The sequence below is a fragment of the Carcharodon carcharias genome, chromosome 18, assembly GCF_017639515.1.
Source record: "Carcharodon carcharias isolate sCarCar2 chromosome 18, sCarCar2.pri, whole genome shotgun sequence".
Taxonomy (NCBI): Eukaryota; Metazoa; Chordata; class Chondrichthyes; order Lamniformes; family Lamnidae; genus Carcharodon; species Carcharodon carcharias.
In genome coordinates this window covers 39,119,015-39,132,765 of record NC_054484.1, presented here as the reverse complement: position 1 = coordinate 39,132,765, position 13,751 = coordinate 39,119,015, and positions in this window count along the sequence as shown.

Genomic DNA, 13,751 nt, shown 5'->3' with positions numbered 1-13,751 from the left:
CAGTTAGCTTAACATCTGTCATAGGGAAAAAGTTAGAAGCTATTATTAAAGGTGTTATAGCAGGGCACTCAGATAATTTCAATGTAATCAGGCAAAGTCAACATGGTTTTGTGAAAAGGAAATCATGCTTAACTCAATGGTCAGAAGGGCTGGTGGGGGCAGGAGCCTGTCGGGCACCAGGTTCAATGGCGACCCAGTGAGGGATTTAAAAACAGCAGAGGTAGCTTCCTGAAGGCCGCCACGGGACACTTTGTAGCTTTAGAGTTGTTCGACAAAACACTTTTTTTGAGCTGCCATGGCATCTGCACCTGCTGGGCATGCCAGGCTGGAGGGAACATCTAGTGGGCACTCAGCCACCAACCCCCCCCCACACCCCACGACCCCCCACCCCCCCCCACCCCACCTCCCCTCCAGTTCTCAATGAGTGCCTGGGAATCCTTGTGGAGGAAGTCAGTGACAGGCAGGGTATTCTCATCCCCAGGGATGGCAAGAGGAGACCACTACACCTGATCAAGAAAGCATGGGCAGAGCTGGCAGCCCAGGTCAGCGGTCATGATGTTGTGCGGTGCACATGGGTGCAGTGCCTCAAAAGGTTCAATGATCTGCTGTGCTCAGCAAAAATGAGCATTGAATTTGCATGGATCTGTGCGGAGAAGTGTTAATGGCTGGCCTTCCGCCTATGGTGCTCAGAGGTGTAAGACTGTCAACTGTCAATGACATCGACGCTGGCCAAGGTGGTGAGCTCTGGCTGCTTGGCCTGATTGCTTTGCAGCTCGAGGGCCATGATTCAGATGTACGCTGCAAGGTGTTCCTCAGGTGGGGTTGGCCAGGCTGCAATGGCTCTACAAGTAGAGAGTGAACTAATCAATGCTCCTCTGTCCTTTCAGGAGAAGAGAAGCCAGTACACCATCGAGACTCAAGGACAAGCAGAGGCCTCCCAAACCTGCTCACATTGGCGAGGAATGAGATGGATACCTCAGAGATGGAGTGCCGGTGCCCAGCTCGGTCCACAGGTCATGGAGAGGCAGTGGTCTCTGACGAAGGTAGGAGCGCAGTGCACAGATGCATGAGTGTCGGCGTGTGTAAACATTGTTGTGTTGCCTCATCTGTAACGGAAACCTCAAACCTGGAGTCCGTTTTGTTCATTGAAAAATGATGGCACCATGATGCAGACCTCCATTGTCCCACCAGCCTGCCTAGCATGCACAGTGACAGTGTGATGACTAATACTGATGACATGTCTACGATAAAAGCAAAATACTGTGGATGATTGAAACGTGAAATGAAAGCAGAAAATGCTGGAAAAACTCAGCAGGTCTGGCAGTCTCTGTGGAGAGAGAAATAGAGTCATGACATGTCCTTTTCCTCACCTAGGCTTGCTATCCAGCAAACAATTGCAGCACCCCAATTAGCCAGCCTTGATGCTGAAGGACAAGTGGCCATCAGATACACCTGCAACATACCCTCTCTCTCTCTGCACCTGGTACCAGCACAGATATCAGCACTGGTGGGCATTAGAACATTGGCAACAATGGTGAAGGCTCAGCACACTCGCATGCAGAGCAGGCAGAGGCAGAAAGTGCCCAGGGCACCAGCATTCGGAACACTGCTGGAGACCAGGCCCATGCTGAGTCCGAGGCAGATGATGAGTCGCTGGACTGGTCCATTAGCTGGATGTCCAGCGGGAAGCACGGGAGGATCTGGAGATTCCTGAGGGTATGTGTGCCACGGTCTCTGTCATGGAGGAGTCCATGTGGAGCATAAGCACTGCGTTGACCCTCAACACTGAAGACACTGCTTCATTGAGACAGTGGCAACTGTTATGGAGAGGCAGCTCTAGGAACGGAATCAGGGGTTCCTGGGGTTGCACTTGGACCTGCAAACCCTCACACAGGCAAAGACCTCAGGATGTCACTGCCAGTGTGAGAGGTGGATGCGGCACCTAATATATCTGCAATGTGCTTGTCCATCAATGGTGAGCTGAGAGGTCCAGACCAACCTCACGTTGGCACACAAGCTGTTTGTCATCTCTGCGGGCTCCTCACAGGGCGTTCTGGATGACAGCAGCAGCTCTTCTGCCCCTCTGCCAGTGACCGTGGCATCCAATGAGGAAGCGAAGACTAAGGAGCACCCAACCTTGGCACTGTATTCTCGTTCCCAGGTGGGGCCAGCACAGGCTCCACTGGGCAGAGGATGACCGCCAAGTTCATCAAGGCCAATGGGACAGCACAGTCAGCAATCTGCCTCCAATATCACTGCCAGTAGTGGGGGTCACCAAGACGCAGCACTCGCCAATGTAAGTTTAAGACATCGTGAGCACAAGAGGGACTGTTCACAGATGGTCTTCTGTTCTGCCATGTTTTGTTAGTTTGTTTACTGGTGTGACCATTAACGCCTTATATTGCTATGTTCATTTTCTGAGAGTGCCAACATTATAAATTTTACTTTTGCGTTAATGGCCCAAGTATGCTTCACTTGTTTTGTGGGTGCAGGACACGCCAATATCTCATGCTGGATGTGAGTGGCTCTGAACTTTATTGCACAGGCACTGAGTGGACTTTGGGTTCAATGGAATGGGTCATTTCAAACATCTGGTAAGGAGGCGACATATCTGGCATGAGGTGGAAGCAGTGCCTTGGCAGCCTAGCTGAAGGGGTGTTGGATCAAGGCTTCCTTGGTGACCCTGCCTCCCTGAGGGTTCCAGAGGTCTGCCTCCGCACCCTCACCATGTTCTTCCCTGGGCTCCTCTTCTGATCCACCACCAGAGTCATCATCTGTGGCCTGTGGAGCTGTCTCAAGATCCTCTTCCTCCAGTGGGTCCCTCCTCGCCAGAGTCAAAGAACGCAGTATGCAATGACTATCAGAGACAACCACTCTGGTGGGTATTGTAGTGCTCCCCCTGAACAGTCCAGACACCTGAATCTCATCTTCAGCAGACCTATGATCCTCTCAATCACCACCCTTGTGAAGGTATGACTCCGATTAAACCTCTGCTTCGCTTCTGTTCTTGGGTTGCAGAGAGACGTCATAAGTCACCTTTTCAATGGATAGCCCTTGTCACCCAGCAGCCACCCATCCAGTTCAGCTGGAGCAGTGAACAGCCTTGGCACCTGGGATCGTCTGAGGATGTAAGAGTCATGGGAGCTGCCATGCACAGACTTGCAGAATCTGCATCCTGTGGTCACACAGTATCTGGACGTTCATCAAGTGTAAGCCCTTCCTGTTGACAAAGGCACCCAGCTCACCTGCTGGTGCCTTGATGGCCACATGTTTGCAGTCAATTGTAGCCGGATGCGGGTGAAACCAGCAATTGCAGCGAAGCCTCTGGCTCACTCAGCCTGGCTGGCCTCATCCATCCAGAAATCAATAAATGTTATGACCTGCCTGAAAAGAACATCAGGCACCAGTTTGACGCAACTGTGGACAGCTGATTGGGAGACTCCACAAAGATCCCCTACTGACCCCTGGAAAGAGCCGGAGGCATAGAGGTTGAGGGCCGCTGTGACCTTCAGAGACACTGGCATGGGGTGTCCACCCACACAGTTGGAGCTGATCTCAGGCCCAATCATCTGACAAATGAAGGTCACAGTCTCCTTGGAGAGGCAGAGCCTCCTTCTGCATTGCACCTCTGGCATGCTGAGGTAGCTGCATCACTCCTTTAAACCCTGGCAGCAGGATAGTGGCATCTTCTGCAGTCCCTTCCACCTTGGACTCTCTGCTGGCCCTAAACCTGTGACTGCACCTCTTCTCCCACAGGTTGCTCCTCCCTTGGACGCTGCCTACAGGCACCTGGCCTCTTCTCCCTTCTGCCCCTCTCTTCCTCCTCACAGGAGGTGCCACTACTAAATTAGACAATCCCCATCACCAGAGAAACAGAAGGCTGTCTGGTGATTGGAAGGGTCCACACAGTGTAAATCCTCCAGGGGCCTTGGAGACAACAATGAGTCTTGAAATGAAGACTAGCAATGCAAAGACTGAAGCTCAAAACAGAGATAAAGCTGCCAAGTTTCACGAAGCACCCAGCAGCAAATTATCTCCTGAACTCCTCACTACTCACAATGGCAATGTTCCAGACCCTTTTTATCCTGCCCTCGAGTGACAATTCATTAAAAATGGGCTGCCCACCTACCCGTTTTTCCTGTGTGACGAGTGCGAAATCGCACGGGCAATGTAAAATCTTGTACAATTGTCTTTTTAATGACCTTAATTGGCCCTTAAATTGTCAGCGGGCGCGGCTCTGACTCTCCCCCTCCCCGGGCTCGTCGATCTCAAAACTGCTCGTGTGCGCAATCACGTCGTGACACACACCCAATGTCATCTCGTGCAATTTCACATGCATTCGTAAAATTCAGGCCGTGACCCTGTATGCTGTATGGAAATAGTTTTCCAAGCATTAAGGGGTGTAAATAACCACTGCTGTCATTAGGGAGTAAGAAAGCATTGAAAAAAAATAATAGTTGCATGAAAATATTTAATGATGCCTGCATAGATAAAGATGCACAGAAATGTCGGACTGAAATGACACAGGAAATAGAAGAAGAAATGCAAGATAGTATTCTTACTGTGGTCAAATGATAATACAGGATAGTTTGATCTGTTGCTAATATGACCTTATTCTGACAATCAAAGTAGGCCACAGAGTAAGATGGGACATGCAGCTCCAGTTAGGTGGTTATTTTATTGCTCAGTTACAAAGGCATTATCATTGGCAGATTCTCAAAGACTAGCTCCCTGCCTGCTCTGACTCTGGTTCCTGCTGAAGTGACTGTGGCAGGGTTTGTGATTAGCATTGTCTCAAAAACGTGTTTTATGTCAAATAATGATTTTTAATTCACCGGCTGGAAACCCGAATTGAACTTTTTAAAAACAGAGACTAAAGGTGACTTGAGCACACACCCAAAAATGGCTACCCAATTTTCATCACTGTACCTTCCACATCCCAATCCATTAGTTGGAGACAACATGCACAGAATCTTCCGGTCCCACCAGCAGCGGGAACCTTGACAGGCGGGGGCATTTAATTTGGCTGGAAGGAAAATCTCTGTTTCCAGACAGCAGGATAAACTGTTTGAATTATGTTCTCCTGACTTTCAAGCGGGTTAAAGTGTTGAGCTTCCCAATGAACAATGTCAGGAACTCCATTTGCATGCACTTCTGCCACTTAGCCAGAATTAAATACGCCCTCCAGATTAAGTGCCCTGAGAGTGAGAATTTCGAATGTTCATTTTTAAGTCTGTATATGAGCGGTGTTCACCTGGTGAGCTTCACCTCAACCATGACTTTGAGGTCAATAGATGCTGCTTTCACCTTCTTGGGGACTTCGCACAACTTCACTCATATCAAGTGCTGGCAGTAAAAGCTGCGCCAAGACTGGACATGGGGGGGTGGGGAAGGAACTGGGAGGGGTCGGGAAGAGTATCCAAGGAAGGGGAGATAGAGTATCCAGGGAAGAGGGAAGAAGAGGGTGTCTTAGAGGGAGTGGTAGCTGGTGTCAAAGGTGGGATCCTGGGGGGTGAGGGTGGGGGTGCAGGTGGGTGGGTGGTGAACTGTGGGTATAGGTAATAAGAGGGAACAGTCACAGTCAGAGGAGGGAGTGGGATGTGGTAGGGCGGCAGTTCCAGGGTGAGAGTTTGGTAGGTAAAGTTGTCATTGGGGGGGGCTGGGGAGGGTGGTGGCATAAGGGGGTCGGTGGGATGTCCACTGAGGGGGACCAGCCAGGTCGCTCGGATAACTGGAGGTGGCATGGTCAGGGTGAACATGGGAACAGTAATGGGAGTCAGCTCTGAGGGAGTGGGGGAGGCATTTGTTGGTGAATCGTAATGGGGGAGTTCAAGGGTGACAGACGAGAGAGGAATGGTGATATTGGGTGGGTCAAGGGTGATGGGGGGTGAAATTGGTGGGTGATGGGGCAGGTAGAAGGTGGTGGAGTGAGTGTGATGCGCATCATTTTTAAAGTCTGACTTTGACGACGCAGTTAGTCAGTAAGTGAGATACCTTGAAGTGGGAGGAGGGTCTTTTCGGGAAAGTTCAAGGTCAGCACAAGTAGCCAACTAAAGGGACACCTTCATAGTTATGAGGCAACTGGATGTCAGCCATTCTGTTGAGTTCTCCTCTCTATGGTGACACCCACACAGCAGCAGATTTGTCCCCAACTCATGGGTCTCATAACATCGAGGTCCCAGCAAGGTGTGGAGCTGCCATTCATTCTGTGCCTTTTGTTTATTCATTCATGGGATGTGGGCTTCGCTGGTTGGGCCATTTATTGCCCATCCCTAGTTGCCCTTGAGAAGGTGGTGGTGAGCTGCCTTCTTGAACCATTGCAGTCCAGTGCTGTTAGGAAGGGAGTTCCAGGATTTTGACCCAGCGACATTGAAGGAACAGCGATATATTTCCAAGTCAGGATGGTGAATGTCTTGGAGGGGAACTTCCAGGTGGTGGTGTTCCCATCTATTTGCTGCCCTTGTCCTTCTAGGTGGTAGTGGTCGTAGGTTTGGAAGGTGCTGTCTAAGGAGCCTTGGTGAATTCCTGCAGTGCATCTTGTAGATGGTATACACTGCTGCTACTGTGCATCGGTGGTGGAGGGAGTGAATGTTTGTGGATGTGGTGCCAATCAAGCGGACTGCTTTGTCCTGGACGGTATCCAGCTTCTTCAGTGTTGTAGGAGCTGCACACATCCACACAAGTGGGGAGTATTCCATCACACTCCTGACTTGTGCCTTGTAGATGGTTGATAGGTTTTGCGGAATCAGAAGTTGAGTTACTCGTTGCACATTTTCAAGCCTCTGACCTGCTCTTTAGCCATAATATTTATATGGCTAGTCCAGTTCAGTTTCTGGTCAATGGTAACCCTCAGGATGTTGATAGTGGGGGATTCAGTGATGGTAATGCCATTGAACATAAAGGGGTGATACTTGGATTCTCTCTTGTTGGAGATGGTCATTACCTGGCACTTGTGTGGCACAAATGTTCCTTGCCAGTTGTCAGCCCAAGCCTGGATATTGTCCAGGTCTTGCTGCATTTGGACATGGACTGCTTCAGTATTTAAGGAGTTGCGAATGGTGCTGAACATTGTGCAATCTTCAGCAAACTTCTCCACTTCTGACCTTATGATGGAAGGAAGGTCATTAATGAAACAGCTGAAGATGGTTGGGCCTAGGACACTACCCTGAGGAACTCCTGCAGTGATGTCCTGGAGCTGAGATGACTGACCTCCAACAACCACAACCATCTTCCTTAGTGCTAGATATGACTTCAACCAGTGGAGAATTTTCTCCCTGATTCCCATTGACTCCAGTTTTGCTAGGGTTCCTTGATGCCACTATCGGTCAACTGCTGCCTCGGGAGTTCAGCTCTTTTGTCCATGTTTGAACCAAGGCTGTAATGAGATCAGGAGCTGAGTGGCCCTGGAGGAACCCAAGCTGGGCATCAGTGAGCAGGTTATTGCTAAGCAAGTGCTACTTGATAGCACTGTTGATGATCCCTTCCATTACTTTACTGATGATGGAGAGTAGAATGAAGGGGCGGTAATTGGCCAGGTTGGATTTGTCCTGCTTTTTGTGTACAGGACATACCTGGGTAATTTTCCACGTAGCCGGGTAGATGCCAGTGTTGTAGCTGTACTGGAACAGCTTGGCTAGGGGCGCGGCAAGTTCTGGAATGCAAGTCTTCAATATTATTGCTGGAACATTGTCAGGGCCCATAGTCTTTGTGTATCCAGTATCCAGTGCCTTCAGCCGTTTCTTGATATCACATGGAGTGAATTGAATTGGCTGAAGACTGGCAACTGTGATGTTGGGGACCTCCAGAGGAGGCCAAGATGGATCATCCATTCGGCACTTCTGGCTGAAGATTGTTGCGAATGCTTCAGCCTTATCTTTTTCACCAATGTGCTGGGCTCCTCCATCATTGAGGTTAGGGATACTTGTGGAGTGTCCTCCTCCAGTGAGTTGTTTAATTGTCCACCACCATTCATGACTGGATGTGTCAGGACTGCAAAGCTTAGATCTGATCCGTTGGTTGTAGGATTGTTTAGCTCTGTCTATCACTTGCTGTTTATGCTGTTTGGCACAAAAGTGGTCCTATTTTATAGCTTCACCAGGTTGATGCTTCATTTTTAGATATGCCTGGTGCTGCTCCTGGCATGCTCCCCCTGCATTCCTCATTGAACCAGGATTGATCCCGTGGCTTGATGATAATGGTAGAGTGGGGGATATGCCCAGCCATGAGGTTACAGATTGTGTTCGAGTGCAATTCTGCTGCTACTGATGAACCACAGTGCCACATGGATGCCCAGGTTTGAGTTGCTAGATCTGTTCGAAATCTATCCCATTTAGCACGGTCGTGGTGCCACACAACACGACCGAGGGTATCCTCAATGTGAAGGTGGGACTTCACCTCCACAATGACTGTGCAGTGGTCATTCCTACCGATACTGTCATGGACAGATGCATCTGCAGCAGGCAGGTTGGTGAGGATGAGGTCAAGTATGTTTTTCCCTCTTGTGGTTCCCTCACCACCTGCCGCAGACCCAGTCTAGCAGCTATGTCATTTAGGTCTCAGCCACCTCGGTCAGTAGTGGTGCTACCGAGCCACTCTTGGTGATGGACATTGAAGTTCTCCACCCAGAGTACATTATGCGCCCTTGCCACTCTGAGTGCTTCCTCTAAGTGATGTTCAACATAGAGGAGTATTAATTCATCAGCTGAGGGAGGGCAGTATATGGTAATCAGCAGGAGGTTTCCTTGCCCATGTTTGACCTGATGCTATGAGACTTCATAGGGTCCGGAGTCAATGTTAAGGACTCCCAGGCAACTCCCTTCCGACTGTATACCACTGTGCTGCCACCTCTGCTGGGTCTGTCCTGCCAGTGGGACAAGACATACCCAGGCATGGTGATGGTGGAGTCTGGGGCATTATCTGTAAGGTATGATTCCGTGAGGATGACTATGTCAGGCTGTTGCTTGACTAGCCTGTGAGACAGCTCTCCCAATTTTGGCACTGGCTCCCAGTAAGGAGGACTTTGCAAGGCCGACAGGGTTGCAATTGCCATCGTCGTTTCCTGTGCCTAGGTTGATGCCGGGTGGTCCGTCTGGTTTCATTCCTTTTTCGTGTCTTTGTAGTGGTTTGTTACAACTGAATGGCTTGTTTGGCCATTTCAGAGGGCATGTAAGAGTCAACCTTGTGGGTCTGGAGTCACATGTAGGCCAGACCAGGTAAGGAAGACAGATTTCCTTTCCTAAAGGACATTAGTGAACCTGATGGGTTTTTATAACAATCAACAATGGTTTCATGGTCATCATTAGATTTTTAATTCCAGACTTCTATTGAATTCAAATTCCACCATCTGCCGTGGTGGGATTCGAACCTGGGTCCCCAGAGCATTGCCCTGGGTCTCTGGATTAATACCACAATGCCATCGCCTCCCCTAATTTGTTATTGACTGCAGTCAGAGATGGGGATGATGGGAGGGAAGGAAATGGATGAAGGGGCACAGCAGCTGGAAGGCAGCCAACCTGCGATTCCAAACTCCCATCCTCCCAGGTGAATGGTCATGGCTGACAAGAGCTCATGTGGTTTCTATGCTGCCAAGGCAATAGTCAATAGGTTTGAGGGTAGTGAATTAAAACGGAATAGTGTCGGGGGAAGATTCTTGCACATGGCTCTTGTCGAGAAGAAAAGGAGGGCCCATTGCAAGTTGGCACAGGCCAGGAGGAGAAAGGGCTTGAGCAGTAAGAGGCACTGGGGCCTGAAGAAGGTCAAGATGTTAGCAAACTGGGTCCACTGCAACGGAGAGGACTGGCCCAACCACGGGGATATCGTCAGCGGCTCTCTTATCTAAAGATGAGTGAAAGGCAATGCCAGAGGTACCTTCGTAACTCCTGGGATGTGGTTGCTCATATCTTCCAGCTTCTCCAGTCGGGGTTGTGGCTGCAAGGACTCTGGAGGTGTAATGCGGAGCTCCTGGTCTGCATTGGTGCTGTTTAAATATGGCACCAGGACCTTCGACCCCATGAGGTAATGGCGGGACGGACGACATCCTGCCCACCCCACCACGAGATTCACCATGCTCCTCACAGTTGCATAATTAATAAACTGAACAGCAGAAGACCATGCGTGTTCAGACGTTATACCGCCCAGCGGGAATCATGCCAACTTCCCCCTTGCCACTGGACTTAGACTCCAGAATGGAAGATTCCACCCCATGTCTGCAAAAACACATCAAAGACAATGACCTCAGGAAATATGAGAGGACCATATACCCTGTCCCCATTAACAAGGCATCAAGGCAACCACCTGAGGTATTCAACTGTGGAGATGAACCATTAAACCTAATCACTTGGACAATGGGACCCTAGCTGAAAGGGGTTCCTGGACATTAACTCATCAAGCTACAATGGGAATGCCTTAAACTCAACTACTTGAACAATGGGTCTTTGGCTGAGAGAGAGGATTCCCAGACATGAACTGATTAAGTTACAAGGATACACTAGTAGTGACTATGTTTGAATCACTGAGTGACAGTAATGTGACATACCCACACTTTGTATGTCTAAGCTTCACCTTTCTCTGTAAGGGGACAAGCAGCTGAGATGCTGATGAGAGAAAACCTAAATGGGGTGCTTTCTTCTCCCCTCTCTCTTTCCAACCTACCTCACAAGCTTTTGAACCCTGTTTGCTGACCATGACCACCCAGGGACATTCCTGCTGCAGACAGAGACTTCTTGAAGGAAATCAACCCTGCCCTGCTGTTCTAAAAGGACAACCAAATCAGCCAGCTATATCTTTAAATCACATCCACGAGAGAAACAGCAGGACCACTGAATTCACCCTGAAGTCAGCCAAATAACCAAACTATGGACTGTATAGCCTTTCTATTTCTCTAGACTGAAATTCAATTAATCTATCTTTCCTCATTCTGTAAGGTGTGCGTGTGCGCGTGTGAGGGAGAACTTCAAGCGTGTGTGTGAAAATCAGAGCTTATTTTATTACTTAACCTAGACCAGGTTAAATATAATAAAGCTAACCTCTTTCTTCTTAAGAAAACCTGTCTGATTAGTTCTTCCATAATCACAGCAAGTGAACAATTAAGCACTCATTGATTTGGCAAGTATATCCTTTTCACAAAAACCCTGTTGCAATCAAACAAGAAGTGGGAAAAGAGGGAGCCAACCAACCCCTCCTCACCTAATTGTAACAACTTTCATTAACTCCTTAATGTCAGAGTACATAACTGCTGTGTTGATATGGCGGGTCCAGTTATAGTTCTGGTCAATCATGGTCCACAAAATGTTGATGGTGAGGCATGGCGATAGTACTACCATTGGAAGACAGGAGGTGGTGGTTGGACTTTCTCTTGTTCAGAATGGCTACTCCCTGGCATTTACGTGATGTGAGTATTACCTGCCATTTGCCAGCCCAAAGCTGGTGTTTTACAAATCAACCAGCCTGCAAAAGCTACAGCTACCAAAGCATGTCGGGTGATGGTATTCTGTGAAAAGTGGATTACCTCCTTAAAGGGGGTGACACCTAAAAAGTGCTTCTCCTGGAACTCCAAAAACTTCACCCCATTTTGGCCCATCTGCGGTCACCCCCAACTCCACCTCGGTATCACTGGCCTTCCTCTTGGCTAGCTCAGATAGGACAGCCTGCTTGGCATCTATAGCTTGTCAGTGGCATGTTAATGAGGCCTGGGTCCCAAAATGGCTTCAGGCCTCAGGTTGGCACAAATTGGATTTTGCATCTTTTTTGGACAAAAGCATCTGATATCTCAGAATGTTTTAAAAGAGGGAAGGGAAGGACACCAGTCATGGAATTAAACTGTCAAAGAGATGGGTTTTTTAAGAGGTAATGGATTTTTAAGTAAGGGAGAGAGATAGCAAAGCAGAAGGATTTCAGGTGAAGAGTGGCTGAAACTCTAGTCGTTCAATGGAGGAGCAAGAGTTTGTGGATATGAGCAGAAATCCAGAGTCAAGGCATTCAGAATGCAAGCTGGGAATTGTAGGTGAATATCAATATTTTATAATCAATTATCTGGCTTTTTGTTGCTTATTTCTAGTAAAACCAGTGAATAGGAGTCATTTTAGTGAACAGGAGCAATTATCTATAAGTGTTACAAAATGAATAATTGTAGGGGAGGATAGGAATGTAGTACACAACCTCAAAAAGGAGAACTTTTGTGTTAAAGTATGATTCTTCTCTTAATAATGATATTTTCAATAACGTCCACTAGAAATGGTATTGAATAGCTGTTAAATTAAATTGGATAGCCATTGTTCTATTTATAACCCACTAATGTTGAAAGTGTTAAGCATTGTTTGGTAATTTGATATGCCTTTAGATGATGCTGACTACAAAGTTATTTAGTCTTAATTTACAGATTCATAACTTTAAAATAATCAATGTACATGACAATGCACCATCACTATTCCTGGGGATGAATCAACATTTAAAGCTTGGGTTTTATTAGCCACTCGGCCTTATCTACATGCCAGTCAACTGTCCACCCAAAATGGGGACAAAGTGCCAGCTGGCCAGAGGCTGGAGCAATTGTTTGGGTAATTGGAGGCCACCGCTAACACCAAAGGAAGGATCATCAGCAAACAGGTAAATCAAGGGCTGGGCATGCCAGGATGGTCTTGTGTGAGGGAAGAGGGAGTGGGGGAAATCTGGAGTTAGTGAGGGCACTACTATCCTAGAGAGTCCTGGAGAAGTAGGCAAAACACATTAGAGAGGATAGCCATAATGTGCAACCAAAACTCCATTTTCGATAAAATCCCACTTCATGTCCACTTCAAACCTGTACAGATAGTCTCTCTACCTTTTCCTCCACCATTGCACCATATTCGTAATATCAGGTTGTGTGGTCTGAAAGAAAAATTTGATAAGTTAAAATAGAGATCTTAAATAGATAAAGATAGGTGGAGTTAATTAGAAAAAAAATAATGGATGAACTGAGACATGCGGAATACTGACCTGTGAAAAAGATTACAGAATATCTTAACCTGGCCCTTTCTTTCCACAACACTCCTGTACAATTACTGCTCTACCATCTAGTGTGCACAGTCGGCAAATTGTGTTAGCTCTAATATGACTGTGAAAAGCAGTGGGGACTATATGTGCATAGCTCTTGCTCTTGCAACAAAAGCTAATTATCCAGGACTTTATCTATTCACAGTATAATAATAGAAATTGTAGTTTATAACCCTGGATGGATATTTATGGTGTATTGACAGGGATCCATTTGTGTGGCAAAAGCTTTTAGAAAAGGTGTGCAGTTGGGCAATACACAATGCTTACACCAAGTATATATATTTCAGTGAACCCAAAAGCAAATAACTTTTTATGGTAGGATAATGTAAGAAGCTTTTTTGTGTGAAAGGTTGAAAGATCCATCGTTTGTATGGTGAGGAAACAATTAGAATAAAGTATTAGAAGATGCATGAGAACGGCAAACAACAAATAGCAAAAGGAAAGATCCAAGGAAGAAACCTTCCAGCTATGCAGGAAGTAAACAACGTGTTAAAGCCTGTATTAACCCTTCGACAGACATGTTGTAGAAACATTGTGGAGAATCAAGAACTATCAGATGTGTTGAGTTAATCCTTTAACAATAAAAAACTTGATAACGTTTGTCTCAGGAAACTAGAGTTTGTAGTGGTTCAGTAAAGCATTGTATGAAGAAACCCAAGGAAATCTACAGGACACCTGTGTGGGGACACAAGTGAGGAAACATGCAAGGCAAAGGGAATGTT